Source organism: Bos grunniens, chromosome 8 (assembly GCF_055505025.1).
Source record: "Bos grunniens cultivar Pamir isolate PY7600 chromosome 8, Bosgru_T2T1.0, whole genome shotgun sequence".
Lineage (NCBI taxonomy): Eukaryota > Metazoa > Chordata > Mammalia > Artiodactyla > Bovidae > Bos > Bos grunniens.
This window is the reverse complement of record NC_141172.1, coordinates 23,279,451-23,298,949: the sequence shown is the minus strand read 5'-3', so window position 1 is coordinate 23,298,949 and position 19,499 is coordinate 23,279,451. Positions and strand designations below refer to the sequence as shown.

At 39.6% G+C, this 19,499-nt stretch overlaps 1 protein-coding gene across 5 annotated transcripts in view; it reads right to left on the bottom strand.

Annotated features, from left to right (window-relative positions):
- The window catches only part of SLC24A2 (solute carrier family 24 member 2), a 292,853-nt gene that overhangs the window by 112,425 nt on the left and 160,929 nt on the right, over positions 1–19,499 (bottom strand). The window lies entirely within an intron of this gene.

The following is a 19,499-nucleotide window of genomic DNA, read 5'->3' as shown; positions in this document are numbered from 1 at the left end:
AGTTCTGTGAAATGTACCTAAATTCAGTGTGCCAAGGACTCAGAGGCACTATAAAGTCCTTAAGAAAAGACCTAAAAGTATAATTATTTTGTCATAAGTGTGATTCGGGTGAGGGATGACTGATTTTCATTTAAAAAATTAACAAGAAAGTGTGAAATGATATCTCCTTGTTCTTTCAGTATATTTACCTGCAATAAGCAAAAACATTTAAAATCTCTCTTCTGATTAAAAATGAATAATCCTCAAAGCCTATGAGAAGACTAGGTAAACTATGTAAAAGCTTCAGATCAGAAATCTAAAAGGAAAGAAATACAACCATTTCTTAATCAGATGCAAAATCATGTCCCTTTGCCTCCCTTTATTGTGCCCCTAACATACTCCCTAAAATATTAAGGGGAATGAGATTAAATAAATTCCTAAAGAAAGGACTGGTGCTCAGTATGCCAAGTTGTGCCTGACTCTTTGTGACCCCATGGACTGTAGCCCACCAGGTTCTTCTGTCCATGGGATTTCCAAGTAAGAATACTGGAGTAGGTTGCCATTTCCTCCTCCAGGGGATCTTCCTGACCCAGGGATCAAACCTGCATCTTTTGCATGGGCAGGCAGATTCTTCATCACTGAGCCAACTGGGAAGCGCTAAAGAAAGGACTACTAAGAGATTTAAATTCAAATTATGTTCACCACTGGTTGCTGGGTAATTATGCCACTGTCACTGTCCTTTAGGAAAGTAAGACTCTCAAAGATTAGTGAAGTGCTGAAGGCGGCTGCCCAGACAGCAATAATACCCACTTGCAATAATACCCACTCTGGTTTTAAAGAAACACATTAGGATGGGGTGGGATGGATAGAAAGGATTAAAATCAAGTAAAAAGCACAGTAGTGAAAACTCACACTTTGCAAACAAAGTGTTTTGATGATTTATCCAAGTAATTCCCATGGTCTTGAAATATTTGGAATAGTGGAAAGAAATTTCAGAAGAATAGATAGCCTTCAAAAAAAGGAAATGGAATAAAATTGCTTAGAGACAAAGAACAACATTTTACCTTTTAAATAGTTGTACAAGAGAAGAAATAACGTAGGATGAGAAGTGGTGTTGTGTAGTTATTAAGAATGTGGAATTCAGGTCCAGACTCTTTGGGTTCATTTTCCTATTTTTGTCACTTATTAGTCTTGTGACTTTGGACAAGTTACTTAATGTCTTTATGCTTTAGCTTCCTCATCTGTCAAATGGGGATAATGATAGTAACTGCCTCAGAGGGTTGTTGGGAGGCTTCAATGAGTTTATATACATAACGCACTTAGATGATGTTTGGTACATGGTAAACACTATGTATTAGCTCTCATCAGTACTATTAATAACAGGAGCTACAAGAAATTATAATGACAAACTCTATGACAAAAGTAGGTTCAAGGTTGTGAATGGGATTAGAGAATAGGGTGGTTTCTATGTGAAGTAGGAAAATTCCACCGGTCAGGATGGTGCAAGATGATTTGTTTAGGATGCCAGAGTACAGTTAATTGTGCATGTCCGAGGTTGGCAGCCAAGGGAAGAGGAGATGACACAACAGATTATATTTCCTTGGCTTGGCTTCAGGTTCCATCCCTGTCCCATGAATCAGCATTGTCTGAAGGATAGAGGACTGGCAAGGCAAGGCTTGCATTTCACATCTCGTATACCTTAGCGGGCCTGATTTTGATCAAGAAGTTCTGGAGACTAAAAGAGTCAGAGAAGGTAGGACCCCAAAATGTATAGATGTTATATTTTATATGTCAATTATATCTCAATAAAGCTGGAGAAAGCAAAATAAAAACAGAAAAGGAGTTTAAATGCTTCTCTCTAAATTGGTAAGTTGTACTGGGTGTGTAGCACCCCCAACTCCCCCAAATAGTGGAGACTGTAAGATCACTGAAAGCAGGATTCACCTGCCTCCTATCGTTCTTGACGTGGCCACTAAAGTGCAACCAGGTGGCAGGAGAGAGTGAGGCCACTCAGGAGGAGTGGGGACTGCGGGGTCCTTCGTCAGGAACCAAAGCTCCTCTGATGCTTGCTCCACAGCCTAAACTAGTAGTAATGATGGTTATTTAAATCTACTCCTTATAGTCCTTATTGAATCCTTCTTATTAAATAGGCACATAGAAGACATTAACCCCTCATTTTATAAACGGAAAGAGAGAAGGATGAAGTGCCCCAGGTGTGTTTCTGTACTTGGGATACCGAGCACCTTTGTTAATTCACTTAATTTAGGAATTAACAACCCAACAACTACTACCATCTCTCACCTCCCCCTGAAAAATCCAGATGTTACCAATATAATACTTTGCTGTATTGTTTGAGCAGTTCTCACAATTACTAATGAACCATTTTGATATGCCAATCAAACACAATCTGTTGGTGTTCTGGCATTAGTCACACAAATTTCCTTTGACTGGTAAAGAACTCCAATGTGCTCATATATTAAATCCAGATTGCCTGACTTCTAAGGAAAGAGGGTCTAAGATGATGTGAACTTAAAAGTTCAACAAATGTTGGTGCTGGATTACCACAGAATAATCTGCGGTAAATGAAGCAAATTCTAGTAATAATGGACAATATTTATTGAAAGCTCAACATGTGCCAAGGGCTTCATATATAGTATCTCATTGAATCCTCACAATAGCAGGTATTATCACCACTCCTGCCCCCTGTAATACATAAGGATCCTGAGGCTGAAGGAGGTTAGATAATTTGTCCACAGCCATGTAGCCAGTAAGAGGCAGAGCTGGGATATGAACTCAGACACCTGGGCTGCAGAGTCTCTCGAAGTGCTGGGGAAACAAGAAAGTGGAATTTTCCCTGCAGTGGCCTGTGGGAAGGAGGCTGGAAACTGCAAATACAGTAAAAATAGCTTATGTATATTAAGAACTATTTATGAGCTCTGACTTCCAATGGAAACCAGAAAATCATTGCCAAGTGATTGCTATGGATGCAGAAATGACAGATTTTATTTGTGTTCATTCGGTACAAAAAGTTGGTACCTGGGAATAGAAAAAGTAGAGAGGTTATTTTCTGGTCTTCTGTCTCTTCCAGCATTATTATTTAGACTTGTCTACAATTGTCATAAATTTTCCTCTGAATATCTCTTGAAGGTCATAGAGACATGTTTATGACCTTCAAAACAGCATAGGTTCAAGTAACACTTCAAACTAGTTTATCCATATATCACATTGACTTGTATTAAGGAGTTTGTAGCTTAGTAGCAGGTGGAAAGAGTGGGGTCCTCTCTTAGGTAGTCCATTTCTCACCGTGGCCATGTGATACTAGTCTATACTCAAGTTTTTTTGGAAGCATGGTGTGCCCAGTCTTCAATTTATTTCTGACATTTGACAGACTGGTGCTGTTTCTTTGTTTCAAGAAAAAAACAGCTCAAATATGCAACAATCACATTCCCAGTGTCTGAAGCAATCAATGGAAGACACTGAATAGCAAGTTTTGAATAAAGAAAAGTTATTTGGCCCATCACTTAATATTTATTGGATAATGCTTTTTGGACACTTCGTACAGGCCAGGCATTCTCCTAGGGATACACACGTGAACAAAACTGACAAAAATCTCTGTCTTCAGGTAGTTACATTCCCGAATATGTTATTATCATAAAATTAGACAGAAAGAATACATAGTAGTTAGATCACTTAAAATTGGTATAATTAAACATATACTGGGAATTCCCTGGCAGTTCAGTGGTTAGGACTCTGAACTCTCTGTCCTTTCATTGCTGCAGGCCTGGGTTTGATCTCTGGTCAGGGAACTAAGATTCCACAAGTGCTGTGGTCAAAAAAAAAATACATATATTCTTAAGTGTATTAACTGTGGCCTGACCATCACTTCTGTATTCATACTTTTTTAAGTTTACTAGTCCTGGATTTAGCATGCATTTTTGTTTGGAGAGAGGTTAGCAAACACTATAAAGAATACAAAAGACATGACTGTGTCTATAAAATTATAAACAATATATAGCAAAGGGCACTAGATAAAGTACATCTTGAAAAGAATAACATTGAAGATGTGATTTAATTTTTGATGATACTATTGGCAACAAAGTTCCTTGCCAATGTTTTTAAAAAACATTCAGACTTTAGATTAAAGAAAAAAATAAACTGAACTTCAAAGAGAACAAAAAACTATAACTGGAATGTAGTGTAGCTTTGTGATTTGGAAATATGTACCTTTTCACTTTTATGGTCTCTTAGTACACTGCTACCTCGTTAATGCAGTACATTGATTCTCCACCACAGTTTTTATTTTTTTTATTTTTTTTATTTTTTTTATTTTTTTCAATTTTATTTTTAAAAAAAAAATCACATGCTCCCCATCCTGAACCCTCCTCCCTCCCAACCTCCCCATACCATCCCCCTGGGCCTTCCCAGCGCACCAGCCCCAAGCATCCAGCATCATGCACTGAACCTGGACTGGCATCTCGTTTCATACATGACATTTCACATGTTTCAATGACATTCTCCCAAATCTTCCCACCCTCTCCCACAGAGTCCATAAGACTGTTCTATACATCAGTGTCTCTTTTGCTGTCTCGTACACAGGGTTATCGTTACCATCTTTCTAAATTCCATAAACATGCGTTAGTATACTGTATTTATGTTTTTCCTTCTGGCTTACTTCACTCTGTATAATAGTCTCCAGTTTCATCCACCTCATTAGAACTGATTCAAATGTATTCTTTTTAATGGCTGAGTAATACTCCATTGTGTATATGTACCACAGCTTTCTTATCCATTCATCTGCTGATGGACATCTAGGTTGCTTCCATGTCCTGGCTATTATAAACAGTGCTGCGATGAACATTGGGGTACACGTGTGTCTTTCCCTTCTGGTTTCCTCAGTGTGTATGCCCAGCAGTGGGATTGCTGGATCATAAGGCAGTTCTATTTCCAGTTTTTTAAGGAATCTCCACACTGTTCTCCATAGTGGCTGTACTAATTTGCATTCCCACCAACAGTGTAAGAGGGTTCCCTTTTCTCCACACCCTCTCCAGCATTTATTATTTGTAGACTTTTGGATCGCAGCCATTCTGACTGGTGTGAAATGGTACCTCATAGTGGTTTTGATTTGCATTTCTCTGATAAAGAGTGATGTTGAACATCTTTTCAAGTGTTTGTTAGCCATCTGTATGTCTTCTTTGGAGAAATGTCTATTTAGATCTTTGGCCCATTTTTTGATTGGGTCATTTATTTTTCTGGAGTTGAGCTGTAGGAGTTGCTTGTATATTTTTGAGATTAGTTGTTTGTCAGTTGCTTCATTTGCTATTATTTTCTCCCATTCTGAAGGCTGTCTTTTCACCTTGCTAATAGTTTCCTTTGATGTGCAGAAGCTTTTAAGTTTAATTAGGTCCCATTTGTTTATTTTTGCTTTTATTTCCAATATTCTGGGAGGTGGGTCATAGAGGATCCTGCTGTGATGTATGTCAGAGAGTGTTTTGCCTATGTTCTCCTCTAGGAGTTTTATAGTTTCTGGTCTTATGTTGAGATCTTTAATCCATTTTGAGTTTATTTTTGTATATGGTGTTAGAAAGTGTTCTAGTTTCATTCTTTTACAAGTGGTTGACCAGATTTCCCAGCACCACTTGTTAAAGAGATTGTCTTTAATCCACTGTATATTCTTGCCTCCTTTGTCAAAGATAAGGTGTCCATATGTGCGTGGATTTATCTCTGGGCTTTCTATTTTGTTCCATTGATCTATATTTCTGTCTTTGTGCCAGTACCATACTGTCTTGATGACTGTGGCTTTGTAGTAGAGCCTGAAGTCAGGTAGGTTGATTCCTCCAGTTCCATTTTTCTTTCTCAAGATCGCTTTGGCTATTCGAGGTTTTTTGTATTTCCATACGAATTGTGAAATTATTTGTTCTAGCTCTGTGAAGAATACTGTTGGTAGCTTGATAGGGATTGCATTGAATCTATAAATTGCTTTGGGTAGTATACTCATTTTCACTATATTGATTCTTCCAATCCATGAACATGGTATATTTCTCCATCTATTAGTGTCCTCTTTGATTTCTTTCACCAGTGTTTTATAGTTTTCTATACATAGGTCTTTAGTTTCTTTAGGTAGATATATTCCTAAGTATTTTATTCTCTTCGTTGCAATGGTGAATGGAATTGTTTCCTTAATTTCTCTTTCTGTTTTCTCATTATTAGTGTATAGGAATGCAAGGGATTTCTGTGTGTTGATTTTATATCCTGCAACTTTACTATAATCATTGATTAGTTCTAGTAATTTTCTGGTGGAGTCTTTAGGGTTTTCTATGTAGAGGATCATGTCATCTGCAAATAGTGAGAGTTTTACTTCTTCTTTTCCAATTTGGATTCCTTTTATTTCTTTTTCTGCTCTGATTGCTGTAGCCAAAACTTCCAAAACTATGTTGAATAGTAATGGTGAAAGTGGGCACCCTTGTTTTGTTCCTGACTTTAGAGGAAATGCTTTCAATTTTTCACCATTGAGGATAATGTTTGCTGTGGGTTTGTCATATATAGCTTTTATTATGTTGAGGTATGTTCCTTCTATTCCTGCTTTCTGGAGAGTTTTTATCATAAATGGGTGTTGAATTTTGTCAAAGGCTTTCTCTGCATCTATTGAGATAATCATATGGTTTTTGTTTTTCAATTTGTTAATGTGGTGTATTACATTGATTGATTTGCGGATATTGAAGAATCCTTGCATCCCTGGGATAAAGCCCACTTGGTCATGGTGTTTGATCTTTTTAATGTGTTGTTGGATTCTGATTGCTAGAATTTTGTTTAGGATTTTTGCATCTATGTTCATCAGTGATATTGGCCTATAGTTTTCTTTTTTTGTGGCATCTTTGTCAGGTTTTGGTATTAGGGTGATGGTGGCCTCATAGAATGAGTTTGGAAGTTTACCTTCCTCTGCAATTTTCTGGAAGAGTTTGAGCAGGATAGGTGTTAGCTCTTCTCTAAATTTTTTAAAAAATTTAAAAAATTTTAAAAAAGGATTTATGTGTTTATTTATGGCTGTGCTGGGGTTTCATTGCTGCTCTCGGACTTTCTCTACTTGCAGTGAGCGGCGGCCACTCTTTGTTGTGGAGAACTGGCCTCTCATTGCGGTGGCTTCTCTTGCTGCAGAGCATGGGCTCTAGGTGCTTAGGCCGCAGTAGTTGTGGCCCGTGGGCTCAGCTGTGGTGGCTCGTGGGCTCTAGAGCTCTGGCTCAATAGTTGTGGCACGTGGGCTTAGTTACTCTGTGGCATGTGTCTTACATGTTACACATCTCTGCATTTTGTGTTTTGTCTGCCTGTGTGCCAGCGCCCTGCAGGTGCTCAGCAAACACCAATCTCTTGATGGACAGCTAGGAAGTTGTGGGATAGAGTTTTGAAAGGAAGGAGGATGCTCAGATAGGCAGCAAAATCACTCTGATACAGGAAAGAGTTGAGGGGCCTGGATCGAGTGTTGGGCTTAGCGCGTGGTCAGTAGAAACTCATTGGATTGATACAGAGTGGTACCGATTCTCTGGCTTAGTCCCTAGACCTTGTGCCCAAACACTATTGCATGGGTCCTTTAAACTAAGAGAGTCAGTCTTCTTGGTGGTTGAACGGGACCTGCCATAGTAGTGGCAGAGGGGGGTGTGGTGGAAGCATCGAATGGAATGGGACCATCAGGTACTGAAGAGGAGAACATGGCAGGAAGGAACAGTTCCACTGGACACTGTCCATTACACACATTCACACCCTAGAAAAGTAAGGTACACAGTCAAGACTAGGAATCCCACCACTGGGGCTTGACACAATGACAGCTACCACTCCATTTTCCCCCTAAGGCTGATGCCATCTACAATAATGAGAATCACATTAAGGTTTAAAGTTATTACTCGGACCACTTGTCTTTCCTACTCTTTGCTCTCATAGGTAGCCCAGACAAATTGCCATTTTAGCTACTTTATCTGTGTCCTACCTTGGATATTATTAAGTTATTCCCTCATGCTCTACCTGCCTGATATCTTCCTTCATGGCACCTTCAAGATGATTTCATCCATCCTTCAACACGTATTTCGCATGCACCTTATATGCATTACACTGTTCTAGGTGAGGATGTTCTAGGGAATAAAACAGCCCAAATCCCTGTTCTTGTATAACTTATATTCTGTTTAAATCTCCCTTCTAAGACATAGATAGTCTTCCAATTAAGTAGCAAAGGCAGCCATTAATATATAAAATCCCTGCTGACTTTTATTGAGCATTAACTACACTTGAGATAGTGCTGAATGCTCATTTACTCCTCATGATCATTTTAGGTGGAAGGTTCTATTAAGAAGCATTAAAAAAAACCCCTCTTATTTTGAAATAATTATTGAGTCACAGGTAGTTGTGAAAAACGTACAGAGGAGTGCTGTGTACACTTTCCTCAGCCTCCCCCAAAGATAGCATTTTATACAACCATAGTATGGCATCACACCCAGAAAGCTGGCATGGCCAATCTACTGGGTTTGCTCAAATTTTGCCACTCTTGTGTACATTTACTTGTGATTGTATATAGTGTGTATGGTGTTTGTGTTGCTCCATGCAGCTCAATCACATGTGTGAAGTGAAGTCGCTCAGTCGTGTCCGACTCTTTGCGACCCCATGGACTGTAGCCTACCAGGCTCCTCCCTCCATGGAATTCTCCAGGCAAGAAGAGTACTGGAGTGGGTTGCCATTTTCCTTCTCCAGGGGATCTTCCCGATCCAGGGATCGAACCCCGGGTCTCCCGCATTCTAGGTGGATGCTTTAACCTCTAAACCAACATGTGAAGCTTCCTGTAATCACCACTGCAATCAAGATACTTAACTTTACCATTACCATAACATTCCTTTGTGGTACCCTTTAATATTCACATCCATTTCTCTCTTCATCCCTCTCCCCTGGTACTCACTAATCTGTTACCTATCTTTATAATTATTTCATGATGGTTATATAAGTGGAATCATGAAGTATATATGCTTTTGAGACTTACTTTTTCTACTTAATTTCCTTAAGGGTTATCCACGCTGTAACAGATATCAATAGTTATCAATAGTTTGCTCCCTTTATTGCTGAGTAGTATTCTATGATATGGATCAACCACATTCATCTACTGAGAAATATCTGCATAATTTCCAGTTTGGGGTTACAGTGAATAAAGATGATAAGAACACTTATGTACAAGTTTCTGCAAAAAAAAGTTTCATTTCTTTGATATATATGCATAAAGATGATAATTTCTTGGTTATAAACCCATCTATAGTTTTAAAAGTAACTGCCAAACTATTTTCCAGAGTGGTGGTACCATTTTACATTCCCATCAGCAATGTTCGAGGGACCCAGTTTTTTCTGCAGTCTTGCTAGTATTTGGTATTACTGCTACTTCTTATTTTAGCCGTCCTAATAGATATACTTCATTGTGGTATTAATGTGCATTTCTCTAATGGCCTATGATGTTGAACATTTTGTCATGTACTTATTTGCTGTTTGTATATCTTTATCAGTGACATGTTTGGCCTCTCTTTTGTTCACTTCCTAATTGAAATGTTGTGTTTCAAGAGTTCTTTGGCTCAGACAGTAAAGAATCTGCCTGCAATGGAGGAGACCCAGGTTCGATCCCTGGGTCAAGAATATCCCCTGGAGAAGGGAATGGCTACCCACTCCAGTACTCTTGCCTGGAGAATTCCATGGTCAGAGAATCCTGGTGGGCTACAGTCCATGGGGTTGCAAGGAGTCGGACATGACTGAGTGACATTCACTTTCAAGAGTTCTTTACATATTCTAGATACAAGTCCTTTGCCAGATATGTGGTTTGCAAATATTATTTTCCCATGTGTAATTAGTACTTTCATCTCTTTAACACTGTCTTTCACAGAGCAAAAGTTTTTAATTTTGATGAGGTCTAATTTATCCATTTTTTTCCTTTGACACATCAGGTTTGGTAGCACATTTAAGAATTCTCTGCCTGGTCCTCAGTCCTGAAGATTTTATTTCTATTTATTTCCTAGACATTTTTAGTTTTATGTTTCACATCTAAGTCCCTGATCCATTTTTTTTTTTTAATTGGAGTATACCTGATTTACAGTGTTGTGTTAGTTTTACGTGTATAGTCAAGTGAGTCAGTTACACATATACATAGATCCATTCTTTTTAAGATTCTTTCCCCATACAGGCTATTACAGAGTATTGAGTGGTGTTTTTTTTTTTTTTTGAGTTAATTTTTGTATAAAATATGTATTTTGGTCATGATCCAATTTTCCTATGGATGTCTAATTGCTATTATATCCATTTTAAAGATTAGGTGTGGAAGGTCTAGTGAAGTTAACTGAGTTGCTCTGAGTCATACAGGTAGTAAATGAAGGCACTGGGGTTGAAATACAGGAAATCTAACTTGAAACTATGTGCTCTTAAGGCTATACTTCTCTAGGTCCAAGGCATCACTCTCTGCATTCCCCAAGTAAACATAAAACACGCTCTAAATTCACCTTCCATGTGGGACCGAAGGAAACTTATTCAGAAAATAGAAGCCCTCTAACCTTCCTAGAGTTATTCAAGAAAATCTGGAGCTTTATTCATTAGCCTTGCTTTGAACAAAAAGTACACAATTAAAAAAATAAGCTATTATTTCCAACATCATATATCCTTTCAATCATACAAAGTGCAAACCAGAAAAATGGAGATGAAATTGAGATCCGTCATGAAGTAAGGACAGCTCTATTTTTGCTAATGAAGTACTAATGGACTGATGAGTTTGGCTTAGGCCTTAAAATAAAATTTCTGGATCCACCTAGTGGCTGCGGTCTCCAAAGGCATATCTTATCTGCTATCTGTCAATAGCACAACGGAAGCAGTGTACCACTGAGAACAGACATAGCCTTGCAGTAACAGAAATGGAAAAAGATATGCTCTGGGAATCCTAACTGCATTAGTGTCAAATGGAGCCAGGAAGATCTGACGTTACAGACAGTACCCTCTTCTTGGCCAAATACTCAGCACTATTTTCAGTGTTGGAATTAAAAATCTGTTGCAGAAGCAGGAGAAAATGACATGAGGAATATCCTGTAGAAATAGCTTTCTTTCTAATTGCTCCTGGCTCTGAAGCCTTGGATTTATACACTGAGAACTTCTTGATAGTTCCGGAGACTTCATTTTGCAGCAGATTCCAGGGCACAAGCTTACTGCCCAGTGTGTGTATGTGTGTGCGTCTGCATGCTCCCTCGCTTCAGTCATGTTCAACTCATTGTGACCCTGTGGACTGTAGCCCGCCAGGCTCCTCAATCCCTGGGATTCAGAATCCTAGAGTGGGTTGCCATGTCCTCCTCCAGGGGACCTTCCTAACCCAGGGATCAAACCTGGGTCTCCTGCATTGCAGGAGGATTCTTTGCCACTGAGTCATCAGAGAGCATCTTAAATGCTGATGATCTATCATACAATGTTGTATAATATTACCAATGAAAGATTACTATTTACTCAGCTATAGAAATGCTGGACACCTTAGGACAGGATTCTAATACAGCAAAAGGATGTTCCTGTGGGAAAATGATGCTCACTGATTGAATGAAGAGAATCCAGTCCAAGAGTGAAAGAGTGTGCTTATGTCGACATTTCTCCCAAAATAATGCATGTTTATTCTTTAAGGACCTATAATGAAAAATATCAAATATCGATAAAGCCTGAAGAGTGTACAATGAAATGCCACTTACATTCAGTAATAATTAGCATTTTCTATAGTTGCTTTATAAATATATGTATAAGTTTATATTTTTTTCTGAATCATTTTAAAGTAAGTGGCAGGTATCATGCTAACATTTCACATGTTATCTTCTAAGGACATGGTCATTCTCCTACATAATCATTAATATATTATGTGTGTGAATTTTGTCTGTATGTAATAGGTGGCATGTTGCCTTAACTGGCTAATACTACTAAGATGTTTTCCTGGGAAACATGATCAACTATTATTATATTTAAAATTTTGTCCCCAAGGCTGATTAGTTATTAAGTGTATGTAAAATAAAGTATTTTATTTGTTATGACTTCCTTCTTTCCTATTTATCCCACAAACCCATGAGAACAGATCAGTAAAAATCATTTGGTTCATTAAAAAATTGCTCTGGACACAAAATTCATTTCCTGACTTTGGTATCAGCTCATTTTTAGACAATACTGACCACACAGATATGTATAAATGTAAAAAAAAAAGATACTATTTAGTACTAGAATCCATAGTCTGGATTTAAGAAGGTTATGTTAAAAAAAAAATACTATTTAGTACTAGGATCCATAGTCTGGTCAGGGGGGGCGGCCGAGAGGAGATACCCAGCGTCCGAGGTCAGGGGCAGTGGCGAGAGGAGTTACCCTGCGTCCGAGGTCAGGGGTGGCGGCTAGGAGGAGATACCCCATGCCCCTAAGCCCGAGGCCAGGGGCAGTGGGTGGGAGGAGCTACCCCACGCCCCCACGCCCAAGGCCGGGGGCGGCGGCCGGGAGGACCAACCCCACGTCCAAGGAGCCGTGGCTGTGCGGGCGCAGGAGGGCCTAGAGGAGCTACTCCACGTTCAAGGTCAGGAGGGGTGGCTGTGAGGAGATACCCCTCGTCCAAGGTAAGGAGCAATGGCTGCGCTTTGCTGGAGCAGCCGTGAAGGGATACCCCATGCCCAAGGTAAGAGAAACCCAAGTAAGACGGTAGGTGTTGAAAGAGGGCATCAGAGGGCAAACACACTGAAACCATACGCACAGAAAATTAGTCAGTCTAATCACACTAGGACCACAGCCTTGTCTAACTCAATGAAACTAAGCCATGCCCGTGGGGCAACCCAAGATTGGCGGGTCATGGTGGAGAGGTCTGACAGAATGTGGTCCACTGGAGAAGGGAATGGCAAACCACTTCAGTATTCTTGCCTTGAGAACCCGATGAACAGTATGAAAAGGCAAAATGATAGGATACTGAAAGAGACACTCCCCAGGTCAGTAGGTGCCCAATATGCTACTGGAGATCAGTGGAGAAATAACTCCAGAAAGAATGAAGGGACGGAGCCAAAGCAAAAACAATACCCAGCTGTGGATGTGACTGGTGACAGAAGCAAGGTCCAATGCTGTAAAGAGCAATATTGCATAGGAACCTGGAATGTCAGGTCTATGAATCAAGGCAAATTGGAAGTGGTCAAACAAGAGATGGCAAGAGTGAATGTCGACATTCTAGGAATCAGCAAACTGAAATGGACTGGAATGGGTGAATTTAACTCAGATGACCATTATATCTACTACTGCGGGCAGGAATCCCTCAGAAGAAATGGAGTAGCCATCATGGTCAACAAAAGAGTCCGAAATGCAGTACTTGGATGCAATCTCAAAAACGACAGAATGATCTCTGTTTGTTTCCAAGGCAAACCATTCAATATCACAGTAATCCAAGTCTATGCCCCAACCAGTAATGCTGAAGAAGCTGAAGTTGAATGGTTCTATGAAGACCTACAAGACCTTTTAGAACTAACACCCAAAAAAGATGTCCTTTTCATTATAGGGGACTGGAATGCAAAAGTAGGAAGTCAAGAAATACCTGGAGTAACAGGCAAATTTGGCCTTGGAATACAGAATGAAGCAGGGCAAAGACTAATAGAGTTTTGCCAAGAAAATGCACTGGTCGTAACAAACACCCTCTTCCAACAACACAAGAGAAGACTCTACACATGGACATCACCAGATGGTCAACACCGAAATCAGATTGATTATATTCTTTGCAGCCAAAGATGGAGAAGCTCTATACAGTCGGCAAAAACAAGACCAGGAGCTGACTGTGGCTCAGACTATGAACTCCTTATTGCCAAATTCAGACTTAAATTGAAGAAAGTAGGGAAAACCACTAGACCATTCAGGTATGACTTAAATCAAATCCCTTATGATTATACAGTGGAAGTGAGAAATAGATTTAAGGGCCTAGATCTGATAGATAGAGTGCCTGATGAACTATGGAATGAGGTTCATGACATTGTACAGGAGACAGGGATCAAGACCATCCCCATGGAAAAGAAATGCAAAAAAGCAAAATGGCTGTCTGGGGAGGCCTTACAAATAGCTGTGAAAAGAAGAGAAGCGAAAAGCAAAGGAGAAAAGGAAAGATATAAACATCTGAATGCAGAGTTCCGAAGAATAGCAAGAAGAGATAAGAAAGCCTTCTTCAGTGATCAATGCAAAGAAATAGAGGAAAACAACAGAATGGGAAAGACTAGAGATCTCTTCAAGAAAATCAGAGATACCAAGGGAACATTTCGTGCAAAGATGGTCTCGATAAAGGACAGAAATGGTATGGACCTAACAGAAGCAGAAGATATTAAGAAGAGATGGCAAGAATACACAGAAGAACTGTACAAAAAAGATCTTCACGACACAGATAATCATGATGGTGTGATCACTGACCTAGAGCCAGACATCCTGGAATGTGAAGTCAAGTGGGCCTTGGAAAGCATCACTGTGAACAAAGCTAGTGGAGGTGATAGAATTCCAGTTGAGCTATTCCAAATCCTGAAAGATGATGCTGTGAAAGTGCTGCATTTAATATGCCAGCAAATTTGGAAAACTCAGCAGTGGCCACAGGACTGGAAAAGGTCAGTTTTCATTCCAATCCCAAAGAAAGGCAATGCCAAAGAATGCTCAAACTACTGCACAATTGCACTCATCTCACATGCTAGTAAAGTAATACTCAAAATTCTCCAAGCCAGGCTTCAGCAATATGTGAACCGTGAACTTCCTGATGTTTAAGCTGGTTTTAGAAAAGGCAGAGGAACCAGAGATCAAATTGCCAACATCCGCTGGATCATGGAAAAAGGAAGAGAGTTCCAGAAAAACATCTATTTCTGCTTTATTGACTATGCCAAAGCCTTTGACTGTGTGGATCACACAGTCAAGAAATACAAGTCAATACAAAGAAATTTGTATGCAGGTCAGGAAGCAACAGTTAGAACTGGACACGGAACAACAGACTGGTTCCAAATAGGAAAAGGAGTTCGTCAAGGCTGTATATTGTCACCCTGTTTATTTAACTTATATGCATATGCAGATGACACCACCCTTATGGCAGAGAGTGAAGAGGAACTAAAAAGCCTCTTGATGAAGGTTAAAGTGGAGAGTGAAAAAGTTGGCTTAAGGCTCAACATTCAGAAGACGAAGATCATGGCATCCGGTCCCATCACTTCATGGGAAATATATGGGGAAACAGTGTCAGACTTTATTTTTCTGGGCTCCAAAATCACTACAGATGGTGACTGCAGCCATGAAATTAAAAGACGCTTGCTCCTTGGAAGGAAAGTTATGACCAACCTAGATAGCATATTCAAAAGCAGAGACATTACTTTGCCAACAAAGGTTCATCTAGTCAAGGCTATGGTTTTTCCTGTGGTCATGTATGGATGCGAGAATTGGACTGTGAAGAAGGCTGAGCACTGAGGAATTGATGCTTTTGATCTGTGGTGTTGGAGAAGAGTCTTGAGAGTCCCTTGGACTGCAAGGAGATCCAACCAGTCCATTCTGAAGGAGATCAGTCCATCTGAAGGGATTTCTTTGGAAGGAATGATGCTAAAGCTGAAACTCCAGTACTTCGGCCACCTGATGCCAAGAGTTGACTCATTGGAAAAGACTCTGATGCTGGGAGGGATTGAGGGCAGGAGGAGAAGGGGACAACAGAGGATGAGATGGCTGGATGGCATCACTGACTTGATGGACGTGGGTCTCAGTGAACTCTGGGAGTTGGTGATGGACAGGGAGACCTGGTGTGCTGTGATTCATGTGGTCGCAAAGAGTCGGACACGACTGAGCGACTGATCTGATCTGATCTGATCCATAGTCTGGATTTAAGAAGGTAGTTTATGAAAGCTCTGAAAGTATGTATAACATTTGGTGTGCACATGAATTTTCAAGGGTGGGGAAATATCTATAGCTTCCATCAGATTCTTCAAAGTGTTTATGACCCTAGAAAGGTTATGAATCACTCATCTAAGGCTTTCACAACACCCTTTTTACAGGACCTTATTACAAAGGGCACAAATGATCAACTGCTAATGATAGAAAGGAGGAATGCTGAAAGGACCCATCTAGTTTACTCAGTGAGTGACAGCCCAATGCCACCCGAGCGGTTCTGGCAGGGGCAAGCACAAAGCATGTTACACACACTGACAAGTTCTCCATTAGTTCAAACTCTTCAGGAGAAAGATCCAAAAGTCACTGCAGATGATCCAATTCTATTCAGTTGGCAGAGACTGGGCAGAGTGCCAAGGGACAGCTCTGGGGACCAGGCACTCCTCTTATCCAACTGTGTTTGTTCCAAATGGGCCCCCTCCTCTGCAGGTTTTGGCAACCTTTAGGGTGACTTAAACCATGACTGTGTTCACCTTGAAGAAACACAGAAGGGGGAAGCAGAGGAACCCAAAGTAGACAAGTAAGAAAAAGGAAAATGTCTCCTCTTTTACCTGCCAGTCCATTTTGGAGAAAGAATGCCAAAGGGAATAAAACAGGAGCATTAAGACACACTAGAACTGTGCTAGGTGTTCTCATAAGGCTATCTCAGGGCTTTAGCAGAACTACAAGTATCTCCCTTGCACCGTTGTTTGGTAGCTGGAAGGAAGTGTAGCTCAGATGGATGAAGCAACTGGATGGAGAAAAGACAACTAGACCCAGTGAGTGAGATGAACGTGATAACCACTACACTATGGAAACAGGACTCCAGTGATTAGGGTTAGAACTTGTGTCTTTTTTCTAATGTTATGATTGAGGGATTTTATATTTATTTATTTATTACAGTTTTACTGAGATATAATTGATGTACAGCACCATAATAAGTATAGTTCAATCTATTATCTAGTATAGACACAAATTTCTTTTTATGTCTTTTTGCCCCTGTGATGAAAACTCTTTGGATCTGCTCTCTTAATAACAGAACCCATGTCTTTGAATGCCATTTCCCATCATAAATATTTAGTGTGGGGGGACAGGTGTGAACACAAATGATAAAGAATAACAAACAAGTAAAGTCCCTTGGTTCTGTGGTATTGTTCACTTACTGTGCTTTGTTTTATGTTAGTTTATATTGAAAAAATGCAGGAGAGAGACAAATCAATAGCACTTAGCTTCTGAACGAACTGATTTAGATGTATTATCCCATTTAACATGTATAGCTCCATACGCAGTAACAATCCCATTTTACTGCTGGAAAAAGTGAGGCTCAATGAGGCTGAGCAAATAGCCCAAAGCTGCAGAGGGAGATAAAGTTGGGGTTTATGCCAGCACTGTTTGGTCAGAAAGGAGTTCTTCTCTGCAGACTTGAGGCTATGGGGTCAGGAAGTATACACCATTTGAGAGGGCACAGACTTTCAGGCCACTAGAGAGCACTCAGTTGAATATGGAAAGGTTGTTTTCTCCAAATAAACCCCCCTCCCTTTTATCCAATACATACATTCTTGAGAAGTTCTTCAGGAAATCAAGTTTTAGTAAATTGAATTTATCATTATGGCCAATGAATATTCATTAGGCAGATGATTCTAATACTTTCCTTTTATTTGTTCCTTCTCTTGAACTGGAGAGTCACAAGCATTTAAATATCTTGGGATATCTGTTTTGTTTGCTTTCTGTCATGGAACAATTGTATCCCAGTGAGTTAGACTATGACATCTGTATTTCTAACATCAAGCATTAAAAACAAGTACGATTGAAGGAGATAAAGCCATGGAATGACACTGCAGAATAACGGAAAGTGTTTTAAAAGTTCCTGGCTTGCCAGGTGCTAGTACCGTGGCCTCTACCTAGCTGCTGGGGGGTTCTAAACCTCCATTCCTATACATGTAAAATGTAGATGACAGCTGTATAAGAAGACTGTTTAATATCAAATTGAATGACATATGCAAAATTTCTAAATCACCTCATAAACATGCATGAAAATACAAAACTACAAGAAGTTACAACTGGAAGAATTAAATATCTAACCCAGAGATGGCAGATAGCCAGGTTGAAATTCATAACCCTGAACAAATCCAGAATCTCTCAGAAGCTTTGGCCAAGAATTTCAATTTCATGGAACCACAGAGAACTGGGGAAGTCAGTCATTCTCATCCTAGATAGATGGGAAGGGAATCTGCTTCAATTTTTTTCATTTTCTCATCCAATAATTGTCATTTTTGCATTTGCAAATGGTTCATTTTGCATTTGCAACAAAGATTCTCGCTCACTCTCTCATAATGAGATCCCTCTCTCATAACCTTGTTAGAAAGTAATCAGGTGAAAAAAAAAAGTAACCAGATGAAACCACTATACTATAGATAATTGTGTGGGCTTTTACACGGTGGTTTACACTTTTACATGGTGGTTAATTTGCAAAATGGCTGCAATTATTCTCTTCCCTTTATCGATGTACCTTTGCAAGAGTGACTGTATTTCCCCTGCATCAGGAGGTGGAGTTGGTTTCCATTCCCCTTGATCTGGGCTGGTTTTGTGACTTGCTTTGTCCAAGAGAATGTGGTGGAAGTGACGGGGTGACAGACTAGGTCTCAAAGGCCCTTGCATGCAAGTAGACATTGCCTTAGAATTCTGCCCAGCCTCCACGTGAACCAGCCCAGGCTAGCTGGCTAGTTATCCCCTGTCACGCCAGCCATCATCTAGCCAGATGACAGATATTACCACTAAACAATGGAGTAAATACTCTGGAGACATGTATGTGTGTGGGACATACCTACATGTGTGTGTGTTTCTCACCAAGGACCTTGTTTGGATATGGGGTCATATTGGCAATATCTGGATAATGAATTTCCAGCATAATGATAATGATATTTCACATCATCAGATTCTCAGATCTCCAATATGAAAACTGATAGACACATCTCCTTTAATATAAGAGCCTAAGATGAGAGCCAATAGCTTTTAGGTCCTACAGAATCCATTTATCCACAGTTATTCAAGGGAAGTAAACCAACTTTTAAAACATAAGGCATAGTGATGAGGGAAGAGGTAGGGAGAGGCTAACAAGAAAGAAAATATTTCTTATTAACTTGGAAAACCTACAAATATTTATTCTATTAATCAAACCTCAAGCCATATGCACTTCTAAAAATATGTTTGTTAAAAGCTTTCTAAAATCATTTATGCTCCAGAATAGTGACTTGAATTTATTTGAGAAATGGAGAAATTAAAACTTCTTAGTTTTTCTGGTTGATAATCTGGTAAATAAGAAAACCTCCCCTTCTCTCTGATGAAGAGGTCACAAAATAAAATTATGATCATAACCTATTTAGGCAGTCAAAAAGCATTATGTCTTATATGACTTTAATCTGCCTGGAACCTTTCCATGAAAGCATCATCAGTTCTATCTAAAAATGGCTCTCCTGCTGTTATTAATCCCTGTGGCTTGCTGAGTACTCACTGTATAAGTGAGATCAGATCCATTTGGAAAATAAGAAGTTGAATCTTTACCTTCTTTAGACATTAGAGTTAGGTGCCTTTCTCTCTGTACTGTTGGGTAAAGC